Raw genomic sequence first — 25266 nt, 5'->3', positions numbered from 1 at the left:
ACCAGACAAAATAAACTTTAAAACAAAGGCTATAAGAAAATACAATGAAGGACCCACGTCTGAGTATTTATCCAAAGAAGCCCAAAACTCTACTTTGAGGAGACACCTGCATCCATATGTTCATTGAAGCATTGTTTACATTGGCCACGATGTGGAGGCAGCCTGGGTGTTTGTCAATAGAAGAATAGATAAAGAGGAGTTGGTACATATATACAATGAAATATTGCTCAGCCAGGGAAGGGAATGGGTTCTGTGGCAACATGGATGGACCTGGAGGGTATTGTGCTGAGTAGAGTATATCTGACAGAGAAAGATAGATGTAATGTGATTTCACTTATATGTGGAATCTAAAGAACAAAATAGACAAGCAAACAAAACAAGAACAAACTCATAGATACAGAGAACATTTTGATGGTTGCCAGATGGAAGGGAAGTTAGGGGTGGTTGAAAAAGGTGATGGGATTCAGAAGTACAAATTTGTTGTTACCTAGTAGTCATGAGGATGTAGGGTATAGCATAAGGAATATAGTCAATAATATTGTACTAACTATTTATGGTGTCAGATGGCATCTAGATTTATCAAGATGATAGATGGAAGGGGGGTTGAGGTCAGGGTGAAAAAGATGAAGGGATTAAGAAATATAAATTGGTAGTTACAAAAGTAACTAAGGGATTTAAAGTAAAGCATAGAGAATATAGACAATAAACGGCAATTACTGTGTATAGTGCTATGTGGGTACTAGTCAGGAGGATCACTTCTTAAGTGATACAAATGTCTAACCACTATGCTGTACACCTGAAATTAATATAAATTAATATTGAATGTCAACTGTAATTGAAAAATTTAAAAAGGGGGGGGAGATCAAAGGTGAAGGGGAATAAGAGGTCCAAATTTCCATGTATAAACAAAAAAGTCACGGGGATGTAATGTACAGCACAGGGAATATAGTCAATAATATTGTGAAAGTGTAGTACAGTGTCAGGTGGTTGCTGGACTTACCGTGGTGATCACTTCTTTAGGTGTATAAATGTTGAATAACTATGGTGTATACCTGAAACTAATATAATATTGTATGTTAGCTATATTTTAATAAAAATCCTAAAAAAAAAGAAAATAACTATAATTTGTATATTAGATGCTCAAGCAGGAAAAATGTACAACATGCATAAAGAGATGGGGAACTTCAGCAGAGAGATGGGAACTATAAGAGAAAGTCAAATGGAAATACCAGGGAGAAGAAAACCATGTTAACGTAGAAAAAAAATGCCTTCAATAGGCTCTTCAGTAGCTATGAAAGAGCTGAGAAAACAATCAATAGTCTTGAAGATAGGTTAATGGAAATTACCCAAACAGAAAAACAATGAGAAAAAAATAGAGAAAGAAATAAAACAACAGATCATTCAAAAACTGTGAAATAATAATGGGTAATTAGCATCCCAGAAGGAGAAAAGAGAGATAACTATGTACAAAGAAAATTTCTAAAACGAAGCTTTCAAAATTAATGAAATACATCAAATCACAGATCCAAGAAGCTCAGAAAACCCCAAGCATGAAAATGCCAACCAAACAAACAACAACAAACACATCTAGACACATCATGTTTAATGGGTAGGTTTAATAACTCTATGCATAGTATGTTTCCATTTGTAAAAAAGTGAATTGATTTTTTTCTCTGGAAAAATAATCATCAGAACATTTATAATAATTATTTTTGTATAAAAGGAGCTCAGGAGAGTTTTGTTTCCGCTTTGTACTTCTATTTTCTTTGAATTGAAGATAAGCAAAAAAACTATTTTCATTGACAAAAATCTGCCTACTTCTTTGAGTTGGGAAGTTTATTCCATTTACATTGATTTTCACAAAGAATGTGTTCTGATCCATTTTGTTCAGTTTTTATTTTGTTTTTCTTTTCTTTAACATTATGTGAATTTTTTCCATCTCAAATCGTTTGTTATATAACTATTTACAGTTTGGGCGGCATTTGTCTTTAAAAGTTTCAAGAACTTATATAAACGTATACATATTTGTCTACCAATTCCAAGAATAAAACATCCCAAAATTAAGGATTCTATTTAATGTATCTGAACCTAATGACACAGTTGGTTTATTTTATTTCCTGCCACCTACTCCTTCTTCTGTATTTATGTTAGAGTTTAGACATTTATTTTCAAGTTATTGTTTTATGTTATATAAATGAATATGCTGACTTTTAATATACTTTTATTCAGATTTTATTCTACGGTACTTCATTTAAATGTTCATTGCAGTCCTCAAGTGTTACTCCACTGTTTGGAGGCATCTATATTTTGATTAATTACTTGATTTACTAGAGCAGTATTTCTCAAACTTTAATGTGCATATAAATACATGCAGATCTTGCTAAAATGCAGTTACTGATGCAGCAGTTCTGAAGAAGGGCCTGAGGTGAGATTCTGCATTCTCCACAAGGTACCAGCTGACATGCTGCTGCTGGACTGTGGACCACACTTTGAGTAGCAAGGGGTTGCTTCTCTGAGAATTCACCCCGCCTTACCCCCTGCCCGGTCCCACCCCCCTATGAAGAGAATGTGGATTGTATATGTACGAATCCTTGAATCTCTGAAAATGTTTTTCTGTTCTTCACAGGTGAAAGACAGCCTGGCTACATAAGGAACTTTGGGCCACAAAGCCTCGCCTCCAAACTCTACAGACAATGATGGCATCATTGATTTTAGCATCTATATTATTTAAAAAAAACAATCCTGAGACCAGTTTTTAATCTCCTCCCCTTTTCTTTTCTTTTGTATATAACCTTCTTTCAGGGTATTAATAGAGTTCTTCATTTTTACATAAATTTCAGAACTTTCACCAGGGTATGTTAAATGTTTGAAACTCTTTATTTTGCCTAGTACCCAGTGCTTATTTTAATTGGGAGATTTCAATCTTTGGGAAGTTTTTTATGTATTTGAATATTGCTTTTCTGGGGTCTTCTTCAGAAATACCAGCTATCCACACATTGGCTCTCCATTGTATGACTATGACATCCCACATACCCGTTTTTTCCTCTTTGCATTATTTTTTACATTTATATATATTATGTGCATATGTATTTTTTTTTCCTTTTCCTAGCCTGCTTCTGTATTACTGAAACAATTTTTGGTAATGTTGATTTTGCTCTTTTCTGCTTCTAATGAATTTTGAAACTCTGGTTCTGCTTCCATCTCAATGTCGTCTCATCTTACAGTTCATTTAATGTTATAGAGAGCATATTTTCTTGAATGTTATTGAGAATAAAGAGCAGATGTTGTTGGAAATTCATTGATTTTGCCACAAATACTTTAAAAAAATATACACAAGATTGCCACGGGGATACGAAAGTCAATTTGGGGAATGTAATCAATAATGTTGTAAAGATTTTGTAGAATATCCAATGGACACTTGTCTCACTAGGGAGACCACCTCAGGGATGATGTAGATACCTGATCACTGCACTGTACACCTGAAGCTGAAGCTGGACAATAATGAATGTCAACTATAATTTTATATATATAGTTACAAGAAGTGGAGTACAGCATTAGCATTAGGAATAGAGACAGTGGAAATGTAATGGCTGTATGCGATGTTAGAGGGGTAGTGGATGGGGGAGGAAGGTTATCACTGTGTGAGGGGTATAAATGATAAATGTCTAACTATTACATTGTTTTGTACACCTGAAACTAAATATATACATATATACATACATACATACATACATACATACATACATACATACATACCATACATATATATATACACATACATACACTTTCTCTGAATCTTACTGGTAGGATTTCACAATAAAGAATTTTTTTGTTTGTATTAGTTGGATTCTTTCTTAGTGATTGTTGATCATCCAGTGATTCAGTCTGAGGGTAGGTAGCAAAGAGAGCCACAGGCTATGCTGACTAGGGAATTTGGTCTCTGTAATTTCTCCTTGATCTAGCCACTCTGCTGGCACCAGGCTTCTGGCTCGGCCTCTGACCTGGCACATGAATATCTGCCTCTTCAGCCCAGCTTTCGTACACAGTTGTTATTGTGTCAAGAAAGATTGGCCACCATCCAGGGATGCTGCTCCCACCACCACCAGCAGCCTTTTGTTCAGGGAACTGGTCCCTTCTCTGGGGCCTCCAGCCCAATTTCACCAGGCTGCTTATCCCAAGTACACCCACCTTTACACTTTGGGAAACTTCCCCTCCAGAGATGAAACCACAGTTCTTCACTTATTACAGCAGCCTGGATCTCTGAGTCTTGTGCTGAAACTGTTAACGGGGGATGCCGACAGCCCACACATCGAGCCAGACTTCACAGGACACTTTCTAGTTAGCCTCAGAGCCCACTCTTTTCTCCTGAAGTCAGCAGACCCTCAAGCCCAGAGACTCCATGGGGGCCAAGACTTCACCTATTTACTTCCCCGGAGGCCATGCCTTCGGGGATGGGTTTATTTCTGCCATTTTGATGATTTGCTTTCTTAGCGTTCTGTGTAAATGGATGCTTTTCCCAATTTTATATGTCTTAGATTATTTATTTAGGAATTGGTTGGGGATTAGTGTTTAGAAATAAACTGCATGCAAAAGCCAAGCCTCTTTATCTGAAAGTCTCTGTCTTAGTCCATCCAGGCTACTGTGACAGAATACCATAGACCGAGTAGCTTAAACAACAAAAATTTATTTCTCACATTTCTGGATGCTAGGAACTCCAAGATCAAGGTGCTGGCACATCCAGTTTCTGGTGAGAGCTTGATTCCCGGTTCACAGATGGCAGTCTTCTCACTGTATCCTCACATGGCAGAAGGGGCTAGGAAGCTGTCTCGGGTCTCTTTGATAAGAGCACTAATCCCATTCATGAGGGCTCTACCCTCATGACACAATCGTCTTCCAAAGGCACATTCCTAACACAATCATATTGGGGGGTAGAATTTCAACAAATGAAATTTGGGAGGATATGAATATTTAGTCTGTAGCAGTTCCAGAACACTTTTTTGAATGAAATTATAATTATCATAGGTGTAGTGATTAAAGCAGGATTTTCTTCCTCTTCCTTTGCTTTTAAACAACGTGGCCTTTCTTACATAGTATATCTTAAACTTGAAAAATTAGAACTGGCATTCTCTTTTTGCATTGTAGATTAAATAGACTTTAAATTAAACATTGCCTTCATAATTAAAGAGAATCTAGTTATGAATTTGCTTTGACTTGAAAAGTGAAAGTTAATGCCCTGACCTTCCAATGACAGACTCTTGAGCCCCTATTTTATTTTATAAGCAGCTGATTTAGTAATATTGTAACACTTATTACATGTACACCAATTCAGAGTGGATTAGCAGCCATCTGTGAAAAAAAAACACACAACAAAACTCAGTGCTGCTATATTTGTGTCTAAAGAAATATCAGTTTAGTCCTCCTAATTTCCAAAGAATGATTCTTCACTTAATATATCTATTTTAATGAGCATATTGAAATTTCCTATGTTTGAGTCAAATTTTCTGGTATCTAAGGCAATAAAATTAATTTTAAATTTGTTTATAAACAGAGACTCTTATGGCAAACTTTGAGAAATGTTTTCTAAAAAGTACACATGTACATTTTCACCTACTCTCTTTTTAAATTTTTAGTAAATTATATCTCCATAGAAATAAATATGTCATTTTAAAGAATTTTAGTCCAATTTTAATTTCTTCTGGAGATGTTATTATAGTCTATTTTTTCCTCGTTTTGAAATCTATGTGTGTAAAGAAGATCAAAGTTTAAAACACTTTAATAACTGATTGCATTAAGGCAACAAAATCAGGCCTTCAGTCTTCATGTTTTCAAATAATGGAAGAACTGTGAAGGCATGTACTTTTTGACCAACATTAAAAATTAGGTCTTGAATGTCTAGTATTTAGTCAGTTATGCCTTCTTGCTCAGTGTTTTACTAAACATGGAAGACTCTACGGTCTCACACATGTGGGTCAGACAAAATATAAAATAAACTAAATGCATTTAATGATGGGCAAACCCCAGTGATGTAACTAACTTTTCTGCTCCATTAAAAATCTCTGCATTTTTCATAAACATAGTGGTGTTATTCCTGTTGTTCTAGCCAAGTCCCAACACACGCAGTGGCATCCTCCCTTTCCTATCAAAGGAAGAAACCCAGGGCATTCTTAGCTGTGTAGTGTTGCTACGTGCAGTTAGGCAGTGGTAACTGCTTACATCTGTGTCACTGAGGCTTAAGGAGTCTGGAATTTCTGAGTTATGTGGCTGTCTGTGCCAAAGACTTCCTGGCAAAGTGTTTTGTCTGCAAAACAGACACAATAATGAGGACCGCAAATAGATTTTAAGAAATGCCCTACACCCTGGAAACTTCTTCTGGAAGAAGTGAAGAAAGAAATCCAAAAAAAGGTTCCCACAGCAGACCTAAACTTTGCCTCTTGTGTAAGACAATAAGAACTGTTTTTTAAATGCAAAAATGGGCTAGGGATGGAATTTTCCACTAGAGAGCTAAAGCCAAGTCCGAAGGGTCCCATCTTTGAGGTTCTTGAGAGGTCCTTGCTAGTTACACCACTCCAATCCCATCCAATCAGGACAGCAAGCATGCCTGGGGTTAGCTGGTGGGAGATGCAGACTCAGAGGGTGCTGTTATCCATGAGCTGAATTGTGTCCCCCCAAAACTCGTATGTTGAAGTCCTAATCCCCAGTACCTCAGAATGTGACTATTTAAGTTAATAAGAACTTTAAAGTGGTAATTAAGTTAAAATGAGGTCATTGGGCTGGGCCCTAATCAAACAAGACTGGTGTCCTTACAAGAAGATGAGATTAGGACACAGACGCACATAGAGGAAAGACCATGTGAAGACACAGGGAGAAGGCGGCCGCCTGCAAGCCCAGGAGAGAGGCCTCAGAAGGAACCAATCCTGCCAGCACCTTGATCTAGGACTTCAAAAATCGGAACTGTCAGAATATACATTTCTGTTGTGTAAGCCCTCCAGCCTGTGGTAGCTCTAGCAAAGTAACACACAATCCAAGTCTTCCACTCACTTGGTGAGACGGAGCCTCAGAATATCCTTCCATTTGGGAAGGAGGTGTGCGTCCCAGAAATAGATGACTGCTGATGACAGAGCTCTGCCTTTCCTTACACAGCTCACTGAAGGAGGATCCCTGCTCTGCCATTATGCGGGACTTCCTTTTCTTAGTTTCCTCTCTGTACTTTTTAACATAGCAAAAGATGACCGGACCGATGAGCAAGACACCAAGTAAAGTTACTGAGAAAGCTCCAGGGGACACCATGCAGCCCCACACTGCTCACAACCCGTGCCATCTGTGACTGCAGGGGTGTGTGTCTGGGGTTCTCAGGAAGGGTACTTCTTACAGAAAGTATAGCTGAAGACGTTGCTAGGAAGCACGAGATAGGCATTTTCTGTGAGTTAGGCAGTTTTTGCCATTTGTGGAATAAAGGAAGTAACCTTCCTTTGGTTCACATTTCAATTCACGTCCAGTCATTTATACTCCTCTCCCATCCATCAACATAAACATCTTGTCCGCGGAAGTTTATTTCCAACCCCAGGAACGCTTTTCACTTTGCACTGCTGGGTGACAATATCCCATCGTTGTACATTTGCTCCATTTATGTGTTGATGCTTCTCCAGATTTAGGATCACTAGTTGAGAAAGGTACTCAACCTTTCAGATCTCAATAGCTGTATGGTAGATGTCTCCAGAATATGAAATAATCACATGGTCTCCTGTTTGGTTATCATCTGGTGACGTAAGTGGCTCCCCATCTTGTGGTCTAGGGGTGAATTAGCAGGGCAGATAGGCAGTTTCCCGCTGGGCTGTTCAGGAGCATGTTTCCCAAACTTGCAGTGGAACCCAGGCTTCCACGCATGAGGAAGGCCCATGTCAGGGCCTCCATGTAACGGTCCCAGTCACTGCGCCCAGGCCTGATCTCTCGGCGCCTTCTAAGCTCTTGAATCTTGCTCGTGACTCACTCACTGCTGTCACTCCTCTTACATTACATTTGTGATATTTAAAAAAGGCAAACTAATTAATATGTGCCTTGAGGATTTACAAAGCTCACAGTAAAATATGTTTTGTTTTCACAGCTGTGCTCACACGCTCAGATGATGCCATTTCAAGGGAGATAGCATGATGTCATGTTGGTGACAGCACAATTGTCATCCTGCTAAAAAAAAGAGTATTGTGATCTCAATGGAAAAGAAAAGTGAGGCTTTCATCTGTAAGCTCAGATCCCATTTACTGCAATAATCCCCACCTTTGAGCAGGGCTGGGAGTGGAAATTACTACAAGCTGCTGAATACAGATGACATCATCTTGCCACCCACAAATCTTATGAGTTTGACAGCCCGGAAGATGGCATACACTGGGAGGAATACAACGCCAAGTAAGTTGAAAAGTTTTGTGTGTTTGAGAGAAAATATTTTCATAAAAACTCTTCTCTTCTCCATTTTCTTTTTTGGTTTGGCAACCGCCACTACAATGAAATTATGACCATAACAACAAGCCATTACCTTTCCCCCAGAGCCATGATCAACAGCTCCCTCTGCGTGGAAATGTGTACATTTTAGAGCCCTTTCCCATTAGAGCTTCCACAGCTCGGGGCTCTGGAGGTTGAGATTTAAACGACTACATATGCTATTAGTCCTTCTGAAACTTTCCCTGTTATGGTGCTCGTCACTGACACTTTCTGGTCCGTCCACCAGAGCTCGTACGTGCCACAGAGGTGCTGAAGTGGTCATAGGTCAGAAAGACAGTGTTTCCTCCTTGCTCATCCTGAAGCTACTCTGATGTGTTTGATGGAAGAGATTAAATTCTCTTCCATTAAAGGACACACCTTCATTACACGACCTAGAGCTGCTTCTATCTGCAGCTCTAGTGTCACTGTCATTTTGGATATGCTATTATATTCATACTAGGGAACTACATATGCTGGTAATCATAAAAGTGGAAAGAAAAGGGGGCAATTTCAAAGGAACAAATGGCACCAAAACCATAAGGCACCCTTGATACAAATGAGGCTTTGGGGGGAAAAAACTCCCTGTCTCTCATTTACTCACTCTCAGGGCTTGGTCTTGTACATTGAGGATTTAGTGGGAAAGCTGGTTTAAATTATGTTTTGGTCATGTTTTAATCATCAGTTTCTTCACTATCCACTACTCGTTGGAGGGCTTTACAATCAATGTGTTTCAATACCAACAATCAAAAAAGTGAGGCTTTAACATTGCTCTTTCAGGACAACTGTAATTCCTCAAGTCCAGATCTGGGTGAGACAGCACTCTGCAACAGTGCCCCCTCTGGTTAGGAAGACTCTTGACTATACTTTTCATAATAATTTTAAAGGACCCGTTTGCTATTTCCCCGTGTTTACCCTTTCAGTGTGTCTCATAACCCTGGGGAACGTTTTGGGAAAGCTGATTCCATAGGGCCCTTTAGGTCTCACAGAAAGGGTGTCAACAGCACAAAGTATTACTTGGACAGAAAGAGGAATGAAAATATCAGGACTTTAGACAGTCTTCTTTCTCACCTTCCCCCAAATAGCCTCCCACAGGGGTCCTGGGCTCTCATCCATCTCTGTTCTCTGATTATAATCCTGTTACAGCATTGATTTCAATGTAATTTGTGTTAAATTTAAGTGAAAGTGCATTTCCCACTATAATGCTAGTTCCTTAGGTGCAGCAATCACCTCTTGTTAATCTTGATAGTCCCTTCAATGTACCGATTCAGTAAACATTTGTTGTATTGAATTATGCCCTCAAAAAAGTTACTAGATCTGAGGCACTTGGGGTTATACTGACAAAAATCTCTAGAAAGAGCCACTAGAGTATTTTTAAAAAATTTTTATTGGGGAACAGTGTGTTTTTCCAGGACCCATCAGCTCCATGTCAAGTCATTGTTTTCAACCTAGTTTTGGAGGGCACAGCTCACTGGCCTATGTGGGAATCGAACCTGCGACCTTGGTGTTAGGAGCACTGGGCTCTAACCACTGAGTCAACTGGCTGCCCTGAGTATTTGTTTTATTCATGAATTTAATATGCAAATTCAGTACACCATTCCTATATGAAACCTCTGGGGTCAAGATATATCAGAATTTTTCAGATTTTCAAAACTAAAAATGGTTCTTGCATTATGTTGCACATTATCGGTGTGTATATTGACAAAAACGTAAAGGGAATCAATCAGGACTAGCCTAACACTAGTTCAGGTTATAGTTTACCATCAAATAAATTTGGTGAACACTTATGTAAAACACTCTTTGTTTTCAGTGCTTTAAATTTTAGAACAATGAAGGATTCTGGACAATATTCAAAAAGAAAAATACTTCTTTTACACTATATTTCTATAACTAATAAAATACTCCTTTTAATAAACACTATAGTTTATTTCTGTACTCTTTCAGTTTTTAAAATGTTACAAGTAACCTATTAATGCAAGCTCATTACTTAAAATTCCAACAATAGAGATAAAGCCAAAGACCTCTTAAATGTCTTCCCTTCTCACGTCAGTTTTCTTTTCACAGGACTCCCCGGCCTTCTGGAAACCCCACAGGCCCACAGCAGAGCACAGAGCAGCACCGTGTCTTTAAAGTGCTCTGGCAAGCTGTCCTCACCTCCACCTTCTCCTTTGACCCTTCCTTACCACACCCTTAGAGGTATAGAAGGAAAATTATATCGTATCCCATGTGTAGAGATGAGAAACATCAGAGTTAATTTAAGAACATTAAGATTTTTGTTGCTTGTGATAGAGAGCCAACAAGTGGAAAAGATGAGAATGGAAACCAAATGTTCTGACCGTCAATGTTCTTTGTGTTTTCTGCCATCACCACAGTTTCCATCACTGTGTGGATTCCTAACACCGTGTCCGGGGCCAGGGGTCATGGGTGGGTAAATGTGCTTTTATCTAAAAGTGGGTCTCCTTGGAACAAGGTAGGCTGTCTCCCAGGTTGCTGAGGACCACCCCCCATCTCCCCACACAGATCCGGTTTAGCCTGGGAGCTTCACAAATTCCTGGGAATTGTGTGGCACATCACAACATAGACTTACCAATTGCAGTAATGTCCCCTCCTATCTCTACAGCAGCTCCTTAATTTGCCATTTCATTTGCTCTAAAATTACTACTGTTTTTTTATAAATGTGTGCAATTCACCATTTTTAGTCCTCTAAAATCACGTTTCCCATGATCATATTTGTATCATAACTTTCAACAAGGAGTACAAATAACTTCATGTACTGTCTATTTGTTTGTCTGTAAGAAGAAGGAATGGGTTTTCTTTTTCTCTGTCATGGACGGCTTCTATGGCTTAGTCTGTGCCTTCCCATTCTAGAAACACATCTGTTCAGCAACGGAGAAAGCCTTTCTCATTCAAAGGAGATTTCTAGAGAGATTCTGAATAAAAATTTTTAAGCATAACATCCTGGAGGCAAGTAGAGAAGGTTCTCAGGGACAAAGGGTTACCAATGAAAGACGAGAGTTTATTTTCCTAATCTGGTATCAAATGCAGTCTGTTAAATGGCTATTAGTGCTTATTAAATAGATCAACTATCAGTGGCTGCTCTAAATAGGCCACATTACTTGGCATCAGTTCTTAAGGAACTTGTCCTAACAACAGGAAAACAACGGAGAGTAGAGTTAGTCATAGTGCTCATAAGAAATTGTTTCACATTTTAGAATAAATGAAATGGTATAGAGCATTTGAATTAGATATTTGCCATAATCAAGAGTAATCACTTGCCATTGCTTTTTTTTTTTTCTCCCCAGAATATATAATCACTTTTCTATACAACGGGAGTAAATTTTTAAAAATCTTTAGTTACTCATTGAAATATGTTAACTTTTTCTTGGGGAAAAGGGGGACAGGTAGTTTAGTTTCTTCATTTGTAATTTTAGAGGAAGACCTTCTGTTTATCTAATTCAGTGCGTTTTAGAAAAAGTTGTTATAATTATGTTATTTGATCCACTACTATTAAAATGAAAATGGCAGATTTAATTGTTATTGAAAAAATATCTCCCCCTTTCAACTATAATTTAAAAATGAATTTAAAAAAATGTCTCCCCAAATGTCATTAGTCCTTTGCTTAAATCATATCTTCAAATAATTGAAATTAGCTAGGTGGAATGAGTTTTACTTTCTCTCATCTCTAATCATTCTTAGTACTAATCAGTGCAAATGAGGATTTCAATGGTGGAGGGTAGGAATAATGGAGGTCTAAAGAACTAAACGAAGGCCTGAGTCAGAGCAGTGACAGGGGCTTGAGAGAGAGGAGCCAGATTTGGGAAACTGTCAGTATCATCAACACAGTTTGTGACTAGGAGGGAGTGGGGCTGAGGGAGAGGGAGAAGTTAAGCAGCATTCTGAAGTTTCTAGATTGGAAACCACTTTGAGAGAACACGTGGCTTTACTCTGGGATGTGGGAAACAGAGAGAAGGAAAAAGGGCAAGAGGGTAGAGAAGCTGTCTGTGAGGCCTGAGCTGTGCGACTGAGAGAGGGAGGGAGGGCTGTCTGACTCGGGGAGTCACCAGTACTCCACAGCAGAGAACTCTGTGAACCCTCTCACCCAGTGAGCTCCGGGCTCACCCATCCAACCTCCTCACTACAGCTCATCGCTGCTTCTTTTTTCTCCAGGCTATGGACCCATTACCTTACTGGGGCCCTTCAGCCTCTTTGGCTTGATTTTACTGGTTGCATGCTTCCTCTAACCAAACTCCCACCATTGAGTCTTGCTCACTGCCAATCCTTCCAATTTAAATACAAACTGCGTTGCATCAGTCTTGCTAAAAACTGATCAAGGCTTCCCACTTTGCCAGGATAAAATCCCAATTTCTAATCTCCAACCTCGGCTTTAGTCATCTCTTATCACTCCCAGCCTCACACCCTTACTCCCGAGAAACTGAAGCGCTGGCAGATGCTCTCTCTCTCTCTCTCTCCAGTCTCTGCCCAGCCTGGGTGCTGTGTCTACAATCCCTCTTTTTGTATGGCTAGCTCCTTCGGTGAGACTCAGAGGTTGACTCCCTCCACACACATTCCTTGATTTTCTGCCCTTCCTAGTCAAGCAGAAACGTCTCTGTTCTCTCATGCTACCTCTCACACTTCTCAGAGAGTGTTCACCAATTGTTAGCTGTTGATTGTCTATCTCCCTCCCTACAAAGAGATGTCATAGTTTGTATTTTCTTCATTTCACAATTCTGGTACCCTTCATAGAGATTTGTGAATTAACGACAAAGGTGGCATTTCTCCCATTTCAAAGGAGAAAAGGGCTTTTGCATGGTGAAAACGCTCTTTCTAGTTTGCTTATCCTTTTCCTTGTGAGAAGCAGCACTGAGGGGCAGGCAGGACACCCACCCCACCTCCTGTGCCTGTGGAATGTCTCAGGGGAGAATGAGCAGCTTTCACACGAAAGTGCTACAAACGTTTAAGAGATACACTTAAGGGAGAGCCAGATTCCAGGAAACTGATCACCCCGCCTCCATTTTTAAGTTCTTATCTTTCAATTACCCAAATGTTTCTGGGAAGTCCTAGTTGTACTATAGCCAAGTATGGGCATCTTTTACGGAGTGACTCTGAAAGGAAAATCCATCAGAGAAGGAAGAACTGTCATGAAGAAGCATTTTGCAACACCACTGGGTATACTCAAAGGCATATAATTTCTCACAATCCAGCTACACAATGGGAACTTGTGGGGGAAATGAAAGAACTGAAGGAAAGGCAAGACACACACACACACACACACACACACACACACACACACACACACAGAGCCAAAATAATCAGAGGGCATCATTAAGAATTTGGAAATTCTATATTAAGCATTTCCATGTATCATGAAAACTGTTAGTAAGATGTTTCAAAGAATGAAAGCATCCATAAATAATGAAAGCCACTTTTTAAGTGTCATTTTATAGTTCAAAGCTAATAGCCCTTGAAAGGGCATAATGAAGACTTTTTTTAAAGTTATAATCATTTCTAACAGATAACAATTATTTGTAAGAAGGTGGCAAATAGTAAGTGTTTGTTACATGAGTAATAAATGTTCTTGTTGAATATGTAAGAGTCAGGTTTTTTTAAAAAGTTCCCAACTTTAAGAATAATTTTATATATGCATATATAGAGATATATGTGTGTATTACCCACTCATACGTGTATATACATACATGCTATAAATGACAAGTTTAAGACCATTGAATCCAGTAAAAGATATTGCTAAATACGAAATACAGTCGTTTAACCTACATTACATTTTGATAGGTTTCATATTAGATAAGTCACATCTCATTTTGTGGAATACAGCTCTTTTTTTGAAAGTTAGTGAGAAAATAAGTTTATGCTTATTTTATCATCATTAACTTTACTTATAAAATTGAAGGTATATTCCAACACACGATACAATGCAAGCAATAAAAATCATAGTGAAGGAGTAGGCAGATTAGAAAAAGTCATACTTTTAATGGAAAACTTACTTGAAAAGCAACATCAATATTTATAACTCAATGTATAATACTGAGGCTTAAAATATTATACTGGGAATTATATTCCCCTGGGCCTCACTAACTCTACAGAAACCACAAATGTGTCTTTCTTTAAATTAAATTCGTGATTTTATTTCTACCTCAAGGTGAAAAATTCATTTTTTAAAACCACACACTTGTCAAATGACATTTATTGAAGGTACCATTGATGGCACAAGAAGGTTTTTTTTAGCCTTATAAATGCTTTTACCTAAGAAACTACTCTGGACTGACTCTGCTTCTTTGAAATGTGTAGGTAGAGTATGAACTCAGGAAACCCATTATAAATGACTTGTAAGTAATATAATGTGGAACAAAATAGAACTCTCAACTAGCACCCACAGCAGACCAAAGTAAATATGTGACTATTTCCCCACCTTCTAAACTAACAAAGGAAATATGTTTGAATATTTCAAAATAGTGATATGCCCACTGGTATGCCGGTAATATTTAACTATTTTTTTAAAGTTTGATTTTGCAAAGAAGGAACTACTGTTACCAGTCCTTTACCAGTTAATTCCTTTTTGTAGAAACCACACACGAGTCTAATTGTTTATTGGGTGTGTGGGGTGGGGGGTGGGGTAAACACACATAATTAGGGTTTTGTTTTGTTTTTTAACTTCTATGCGAGAAAATGTTTTTTTAAAGTTTCCAATTACATTACACCATTTCCTCTAAGGGACAAAATGAAGTCACAGATACAGTACCAAATGATACAGAGAAAAAGTTTCAGCATAAAATTCAAACCAATGAGGGTACTGGAAAGCATGTGAGGTTGGGGAGAGGTTTGGGGTCAAATTTGCCTTGACCACTATTATTTTTTTTGTCTCCCTAGAAGGAATTGTCACAGTTCTCCAAAATTTAGCCAAGACTGGCATTTTCTTTGGTCTTAAATGATGAATAGACTCTCCTTTTGCGTTAAGGGTACATTAGAGTTGACCTCTTAACGTCCCCACTATTTGACATGCACATACCTGTGATCTTTGTATTTATCTTATCAATTGTTGCAGGACACTGACAAAGACATATAGAGACCCTAAGCAATCTCTTTGGTGGCAATGCTGAGAGCTTTTAGATCTCTGGGGACTTTTCCAGGGCTGATGGTAGATGCTGTACATCCCCAAATCTGCAGAGCCTAGAAGGGTGTAAGATCCTCAGACATAATCTCCAGGTTCAAATATGTCCACATTGCAGAGCTAGACTTACCCCTCCTTCTAATCTTTTTTGCTATTTCCTCAGCCACATGTCTTAGAACTTGGACGTTATAGTGATAGGAGGGGGCTATAAAACGAAGCTGCAGTGTAAGTTTTAATCTATAAAAACCTCATTTGGGCATTTAAACTTACACAAACTTACTTGAATTCATTTCTTTGAGCTGAAAAGCAATTGCATCGCTTCTCCCAGTGTTGTAAGTAGGTACCATGAGCCCAATAAAGTGTCCCAAGATTTTGTAAGTCAAACCTGCAGCTGCTGAAGGGACAGCCCAGGAGGAGTAACACAGTTTTCTCTGTGTCTTAGATGAATGATTGTTTACACTATGGAAAAATATCAGATCATCACTAAGTCCATAATGTTCTGGAAATATAGATATTGAATGCAAAAAGAATATTCTCTTGGCAATATATATTAAAAATTGTTCAGGCACTTATTTTCAGAACCATTTCTAAGAATTCATCCTAAGGAAATAATCTTGGAGGTTACAAAATATTTTCTTCCTTGTGGGTTTTGTTTGCTGTTATAAATAATACATGTTCATCACTAGTATTTATTACAACAGCAAAAAAGTTAAAATTTTTGATTAAATACATCTATGGTTAAAACACCATGCAGCCACTTAAAATGATGCCTTAGTAGAATATTTAGTGAAAAGGAAAGTATCACATAATACATTAAATTAAAAACTGCCACAAAACACCGAGCCCATTTATTCAATGAGGTCCTGCATGTGATAGGCTTAGCAGCATGTTAAGATTTTAATTATTGTTATATGCACAATAAATGCTATTATCTACATAATAAAAGACTGAAATACATATTCTGAAACATATATCTGAGTGGTATCTGGTATCTGTGTGATAGGATTATGGATAATCTTATTTTCTTCTTTCTGGTTTCTGTATTCTAAATTTTCTACAATGAATATGTAAGAATGAAAAACTAATGAAAATTACTGCTCCTCACAACTACATTCTTAAATAGGGTACTCGATTTAAATTCCTTTTTAAAAGTACCTGGAACTAATTTGTATAAACTCCATGTGCCACTTAATGATAGGGATACTTTTTTGAGAAATGCACCCTTTGGTGATTTCCTCATTGTGCGAACGCATCATAGAGGCACTTACACAAACCTCAATGGACAGCCCACTCCACACCCAGGCTTATGGTGTAGTCGGCTGCTCCTGGGCTGCAGGCCTGTACAGCATGTTACTGCACTGAATACTGCAGGCAAGTGTGACACAGTGTGTATTTGTGTATTCAAACATAACTAAACAGAAAATGTGCAGTAAGAATATGGAATAAAAGATAAAAAATGGCACACCCGTGCAGGGTACTTACCACGAATGGAGCCTGCAGGACTGGAAGTTGTTCTGGGTGAGTCAGTGAGTGAGTGGGGAGTGAATGTGAAGACTAGGACATAACTGCACACTGCTGTAGACCTTATAAACACTGCACACTTAGGCTGCACTACATAAAACAACATGAGATTAAATCAAGCACAAGAGAAAATGATGCAATCAAGACATGCAGTAAACACAGATGTGTAAGCTACTGCCAGCGTAACATGGCATACTAACAGCAAAATTTTCCTTTTATAAGTAGAAAGACTACACTCCAAAATAACGATAAAAAGTATAACATAGTAAATACATAAACCAGTAACACAGTCATTTATTATCATTATCACGTATCATGTACTGTACATAGTCGGATGTGCTACACTTTTATCGGACTGGCAGTGCGGTAAGTGTGTTTACACCAGCATCATAACAAACGTGTGTGTAATGCATTGCACGACGATGTGAGGATGGCTATGTCACAAGATGATAGGAATTTTTCAGTTTCATTATAATCTTATGGGACCACCATCTTATATGTGCTCCATCATTGGCTGAAATGTTATGCGCCGCGTGGCGATATGTATAATATACGTGTATAGATTATGTTTATCAGAAATAAAGTTTTAAAAAATTTACTCTTTATTTTGCAACATCAAGAGAAGTAGGTTTGATATTTTTGATAAGAAGAAAAAAATAAAAATCTTACGTGTAGAACTGTGTCAAAATGACTTTCATGTGATCTCATATTATTGTTTTCCTCCCAAAAAGTTTGTATATTCCAAATAACAAAACTGGGTATTAATTACATTGCAAGTTTTTTGATGGTAGGAATTATTTCTTACTGGCTCTTGTAGTCTTAGAACCTGACCCCAAACACATACTCTATATTGGTTAAATGAACAGGCTAACAAATGTTTAAATATGTTTTATACAGTCTCTATAATTCGCCGTTTATGCAACTATCAATATACTCTCATCCACATTAAGAAACATTTCTCTGTAGAAATAAACTGGAGCTTGGACAACCCAAGAGGATAGCATTTAGAAAGTGACTTTTATGTGCTGTTTACTATTATCTCCTTCTATGGAATCAAGAACATAATTGTGTAACAGAATTTTAAATGGTTTGGGTTTAGGTGAATGGCCAAAGGTAATGCTGTGGCTTTGGATTTGACTCTCTTCCCCTGAACCAAGGAAACTTACCTGAAAAGAATCAGGTGGCATCCATGGACCTTATTAGCATCATGCTATAACCAACCAAGCAAGTCTATCACGACCTCTCAGCTTGGTGTGTGCCAAGTCAATGAGACACACTGCAATTCATCTACAGTGGAAGGATAGGGTTACCTTTTGCTCTCCTTCATAAATAATAAAGATTTGGGGGCGGGGGCACATGTTCCTTCAATGAAAGTTTTCTTATAACCTGTCTATGCCATTCACTGCCACGTGGTTCTGGTTTCCAATACACTTCCATGTGTGCAGGCTACTTCCTGCTTCCAGGAGTATGAGGTCTGACAATTAAGTTTGCGAACTTGTTGCAACAATGTTGCTAACATTTTTTTGATATCAGAGGGATTATTCATTATGAATTTGTACCAACTGGACAAACAATTTATCAAGTTTACTATTGGGAAGTGCTGAAAAGGCTGCATCAAAAAGTTAGATGACCTGAACTTTTCGCCAACAATTCATGGCTCTTGCATCACAACAATGCACCAGCTCACACAGCACTGTCTGTGAGGGAGTTTTTAGCCAGTAAACAAATAACTGTATTGGAACACCCTCCCTACTCACCCTATCTGGCCCCCAATGACTTCTTTCTTTATCTGAAGACAAAGGAAATATTGAAAGGAAGACATTTTGATGACATTCAGGACATCAAGGGTAATACGACGACAGCTCTGATGGCCATTCCAGAAAAAGAGTTCCAAAATTGCTTTGAAGCATGGACTAGGCACTGGCATCGGTGCACAGCTTCCCAAGGGGAGTTCTTTGAAGGTGACTGTAGTGATATTCACCAATGAGGTATGCAGCACTTGTTTTAGGATGAGTTCGTGAACTTAATTGTCAGACTACATATATACCTGAGTTGAATCACCCAGGTACAATCCTGGTAAGGTTCAAAAGCTCCTCTCGGAGCAGGAAACTATTAACCGCTGAACTTCCGAAGCTAATTTAACAGACTAACCATAAAAGGGAAACTCTTGATATTAACAGTATCCATGTTGTTTTGTTATTGAAAAGTCTGGTAAATAATCCCAATTACAAAGAAGAAAAGTGGCACTTTAAAATAAATTCAGATGATTCAAAAGTTTAATTATTGCTTCTAGGAGTTAATTACTCAATGACATATTTCTTTTCCTAAATAAACATTGACTTTTTGACATCTGGTGTTGGATCTCTCACATTTATGGCTACAGCTCAGTTCCTGGGTAGAGTGGAGTTAGTTACACAGAATGAGTCATCAGGCCACACCTCAGTGTACTCACCACTAGGACACTAATAAAGGACTCACAATAATTTGACAGATTTCATCTCTGCAAGGAGCTCCGTAAGAGGAAAAATGGTTCTTAAACATAAGAATGGCAGGGAAAGTTGGAAAGTTTTCTTATATTAAATACCGATTTGGTTCTGTTACTCTGTGGGAATAACTTAGCATTAAGTTTATTAAGTCATAACATGAAGAATAAATTCATATGCTGGAGAGCCTAATTTACAACCCAAACTTCCACAGGTCTTATATCTTATTATAGTTCAATTTCCTTTCATATCTTATGGTCTTCCACTTTAGGGACTGAAATTCTTCAGAATTTCCTGTGATTTTTTTCCCTTCTAGTGTTAAGGAAAGGAAAATGATCTTTGGGGTTATATAACATACAATGTTGAATTCTAACATAAGCAGAGGTCTTAAGATATGAGGGCAGGTATAAAGGAATTAAGAATGCATATTGATGTATATTGGGCATAATTAATGTGACTATAACTAGTTTCATAAAATAATTGTAAAAAATTTCTTTAAAGAAAAAGTTTATTAACTTCATTTTAACAGACAGAACACAAATTTGAGAAATTTTAGAAAAAAACAAAACAAAATTCTATTCCTCTTTAAGAAGTGCAGTGGGTCTCTTTTTCTTGTATATAAACTGTAAACTTAGCTTTTAATTTATTCAACAATGAATACATACTGCTAAAAAGTTTTCTAAGCAGTGGGGTGTAGCAGAGAAGAAAGACAAGAACTTTGGCTCTCTTAGGGCTTATAGTCTCGTGAGGGAGAGAATTAATATATAATTAAAAAATAAAGTACAACGTCTTTTCAGATAGTGCTAAGTGTTATAAATAAAATAAAGCAGGGTAATGTAATAAAGAGACTGAGAGTGGGGTGGGGAAGGCATCAGCTCGGTGAGAAAATGACAATAAGCTGAGACATGAATGACCAAGGAACCAGATGGGTGTATTCAAGGAATGGAGAAATTGACCGCGAGGCTGTATTGTGAGAGAAGTGAGAGCAACAGGCTGTGAGATGAGAGGGGTATCAGAGGCAAAATCATGCAGAACCTGATAGGCCCTGCTAAGGGATTGGCATTTTCACTGTAAGAGAAGCCTCTAGAAGGATTTTAAGGAGGTTGTGATATAATCTGATTAAAGATTTCAAAGGGGGTGACATGGGTGGGAGTGGTGGAGTGAAAACCATTTTCCTCCATAAAATCAATGAGAACACCCCAAATTTGTCCAAATCCATTTTTACCAAACTATGGAAGTTAACTAAAGGCTTGCAACAATCTGGGCAACATTTGTTAAAGAAAAAGACCCAAAAAAAATCTCAATTCTTGGCTATAATAGTAAATTTTGAGGCACGTGAACTTGCCACATACCCATCCCTCTCTACCAGCCTCTGCAGTGGCTTTGTAAGTGAACAACCCCACAATCGCAGTGAAAATCAGAAGCCTGCAGTCACTGGAGGAAACAGGTGGGGTTGGAGCTCCTCCAAAGCCTCATTCTTAGAGAATGGTCATTATTTGACCTACCTGGAAGTTCCTTGGAAAACCTCACTCAGAGAACTTGCCTTCATTACTCTGACTCAGAGCTCACCAAGTAGAAACAGCTTTCTCCCCTGAGGGCATTTGTTGAAAAAAGAAAAATCAGTGGCTGTTATTTAATATCACAGCTGCTTCAGGTGGTGATAACAGTTGGGGGGGAAAGCAGGTTGACATAAACACTTAAGAATGAAAAGCTGGAGAATAAGAAGTCCAGAGCAGGTTTTGAAAATCTCCAACAAATTCCTGGGACTCTAGAAGACTGTGTGCATGCTCAGAAAAGAACTGAGCTCTCACTCTGGATAACTCTGAAGACTTGTGAAGCAAAACATGAAGGCTAAGGCAGAACTGTCAACTACCAGGCTGAATGTTGAAGGCATGCCCAACACTCACACAGACTCTCAGCAAAGCATGAGAGACTTACTGGTTTCAGATGTTTAAGAAAATATCTGACCAATTATGAGTTGACCACTAAACTAACTGAAAAGAGACTTAGCGACCACACATAACAAAGGATATAGACTTTATAGAATTAGTTCAGAAAAGTCACTAAATAAACAACAACAAACAATAGAACCTGTCTTTAAAGGAAAGGAGGAAAACTGGTTTTCCAAAGTTGCAATATTATACTATTTAAAGAGCCACATTTTAAAACAAAAATTATAAGACATAAAAAGAAGCAAGAAAGTACCCATAGACAGGCGGAAAAACAAACAAACAATAGAACCTGTCTTTAAAGAAGCCTAGATTTGGACTTACCTGACAAAGACTTTAAGTCAGTTCTTTTAAAGATGTTCAAAGAAGAAAATCATGTCTAAAAACTGAACAAAAGTATGAGAATTATGTCTCACTGTCTCATCAAATGGAGAGTACCAATAAAAACATAGAAATTATAAAAAGAACCTGTAGGGACAGAGCCCCAGAAAGCAGTTTCCAGCTCTTGGCCTCACGTGGGGGGGTTGCTGACTCGGGTAGGAGATGGCGATCGGTTGTGGCTAGTTGGCCGTCTGCTGTAGCCAGTTAGACAATTGGCCCCCGATATAGCTGCCGCGGCTGTGCTGGTTGGTGAGTTGAGAGGGAGTCGAGGAGAGTCATTGATCGGTTGGCAGAAAAGCGGATAGCAGGTTGCACGTCATGTGAATCCAGCCTCCAGTGAGACTGTGGTGGTATGACTCCCCTACTTATGGCTCCGTGGATGTTCCTTTTTGGCCTGGCCACATCCTGCGTTCTTAAGTGGGAGCGGGAGCAGAGACCCTGCAGGCCGCCCTGAGCGACAGAACCAAATAGAAATTCTGGAGCTGAATAGTACATTAACTAAAATTTTAAAATGTTTAAAGTGTTCAGAAGGAGATTTGAGCTAGCAGAAGAAAGAATTAGTAAACTTGAAGTTAGATCAATTGATATTTTCCAGTCTGAGCAACAGAAGGAAAAAGAATGAAAAAAAACAGACCTCAGAGACCTCTAGGACACCATAAATACATCAATATATACATAATGGGATTCCTAGAAGGAAAGGAGAGAGAGAAAGTGGCAGAAAGAATAATTAAAGAAATATTATCCCCAAACTTCCCAAATTTGATGGAAAAAAACATTAATATACACAACCAAGAAGTTTAACAAAGAGCAAGTAGGATAAACACCGACACGCATCATAATCAAACTGCTGAAATCAAAGCCAAAGAAAGACTTTTGAAAGTACCGAGAAAGAAATGAGTCATTATGTACAAGTGATCCGCAATAAGATGAAGAGCTGATTTTTCTTCAGAAATTATGGAGACCAGAAGGCAGTGGGATGCCATTTCAATGGGCTGAAGAAAAACAGACTGTTAAGGAATTCTGTATCTAGCAAAACTATCATTCAAAATGAAGGAGAAGTTAAGACACTTCCAGATAAACAAAAACTGAGACAATTGTCACTAGCAGAATTGCTCTACAAGAAATACATTAGATAAATACATTGGAGTCTTTCAGGCTGAAAGGACAATAGACAGTAACTTGGTTGCATATGGAGAAATAAAGAGTATCCGTAAAGGTAACTACATAGGTAAATATAAAAGACAGTATAAATGTATTTCTGTAACACTTTTTTCTCCTATCTAATTTAAAAGATAACTGAATAGAGCAGTAATTATATCTCTGTGTGGATGGGCATACAATGTATAAAGATGTAATGTATATGAAAATAATAGCACAAAGGAGGAAGGAAGTAATGAAGTTATGAAGGAGAAAAGTTTTGTAAAACCAAAAATAATACCACAAGAAATACTATTAAAATTCAATTGGTGGGTCAGCCCGGTGGCTCAGGTGGTTAGAGCTCCATGCTCCTAACTCCGAAGGCTGCCGGTTCGATTCACACATGGGTCAGTGGGCTCTCAACCACAAGGTTGCCGGTTCAATTCTTTGAGTCCCACAAGGGATGGTGGGCTCTGCTCCCTGCAACTAAGATTGAACCCGGCACCTTGAGCTGAGCTGCCACTGACCTCCTGGATGGCTCAGTTGGTTGGAGTGCATTCTCTCAACCACAAGGTTGCTGGGTTCGACTCCCGCAGGGGATGGTGGGCTGCACCCTTGCAACTAGCAACGGCAACTGGACCTGGAGCTGAGCTGTGCCCTCCACAACTAAGACTGAAAGGACAACAACTTGAAGCTGAATGGCACCCTGCACAACTAAGATTGAAAGGACAACAACTTGACTTGGAAAAAAGTCCTGGAAGTACACACTGCTCCCCAATAAAGTCCTGTTAAAAAAAAAATTCAATTGTTATTAATTTGAATAAGGTTGTTATAAATTAAGATGTAACTTGTAGCCAGAACAACAACTAAGGAAATGACTAAAATATATGTATATATAATAACAGACAAGCTAAAGGAGTGAAAATGGTAAACTAGAAAATACCTATTTAACACAAAAGGAGGTAGTAATGGAGGAATAAACAAACAAAAATGATGTAAAGTATATAAAAACAAATAGAAAATGGCATATCTAAGTTTCAACTAACAAGTAATAATATTAAATGTAAATGGATTAAACACTTCAATCAAAATGTAAAGACTGACAGAATAGATAAGAAATTTTTCAAAAATGACACAAATATATGCCGTCTAACAGAGACACCCTTTAGACTGAAAGATACAAATCTGTTGAAAGCCAAAGGGTGGAAAAAGATCTATTATGCAAGTAGTAAACACAAAAGAACTGGTGTGGGTATTCTATTCACACAAAATAGATGTAAGACCAGAGACAAAGAAGGGCATTTAATAAGATAAATGGGTCAAGGTATCCAAAAGATATAATAATTATCAAAATGTATGTACCTTATAACAGAGACCCAAATGCATGAAAAAAAAAACCCTGACAAAACTGAAGAAAGAAATAGACATTCCAACAATTAATAGTTGAAGAATTCAATACCCTTTAAATGATAAATAAAACAACAAGACAGAAGATCAACAAGGAAACAGAAGATTTGAACAACAATATTAACCAACTAAACCTAACAGATATCTGTGGAATACTCCACATAATAACAGCAGAAAACACATTCTTCTTAAGTGCACATGGAACATTATCGGTGATAAATAATACATTCATAATAAGACAAGTCTCAATAAATTTAAAAGGATTGAAATCTAACAAAGACAACTAGTAGGAGGGAAATAATAAAAATACAAGCAGAGATTAATGAAATAGAGAATAGAAAAACAACAGAAAGAACTTTTAAAACCAAAAATTGGTTCATTGTAAAGATCGACTAAATTGAGAATCCTTTAGAAAGACTGACCAAGAAAAAAAGAGTAAGAAGATTGAAATTATTAAATCAGAAATGAAAGAGGAGACATTAGTACTGGGCTTACAGAAATAAAAAGGATTATAATGGAATACTATAAACAATTGTATGCCTAGGTAAAATGCATAAATTCCTAGAAAGACAAACTATTGAAACTGACTAAAAAAAATAGAAAATTTGAATAGGCTTATAACAAATAAAATGATTGAATTAGTAATCAAAAACTACCCACAAAGAAAAGCTCAGGATGATATGTCTTCACAGATGCATTCAGCCAAATCCCTAAAGAATTAACATCAATCCTTCACAAACACTTTTAAAAAACAGAAGATGAGAGAACACTTCTCAGTTGATTCTCAAAGGCCAGT

General features: G+C 37.8%; 1 long non-coding RNA gene across 1 annotated transcript in view; it reads right to left on the bottom strand.

Annotated features, from left to right (window-relative positions):
* LOC148755755 (uncharacterized) overlaps positions 1-18811 on the bottom strand; it is a 28361-nt gene extending 9550 nt beyond the window's left edge. Inside the window, exons 1-2 of the long non-coding RNA XR_016018684.1 lie at positions 17075-18811; positions 1001-8181 (exon numbers count right to left, since the gene is read on the bottom strand). This is a non-coding gene — a long non-coding RNA (uncharacterized LOC148755755). The remainder of the gene's footprint in view (positions 1-1000; positions 8182-17074) is intronic.
* Between the last annotated feature and the right edge of the window lie 6455 nt (positions 18812-25266).

This window comes from Rhinolophus sinicus, chromosome 14, assembly GCF_057876585.1.
Source record: "Rhinolophus sinicus isolate RSI-liver-muscle chromosome 14, RSI-T2T, whole genome shotgun sequence".
Lineage (NCBI taxonomy): Eukaryota > Metazoa > Chordata > Mammalia > Chiroptera > Rhinolophidae > Rhinolophus > Rhinolophus sinicus.
Note: the sequence above shows the minus strand (reverse complement) of the source record. Positions and strands in the feature narration are given on the sequence as shown.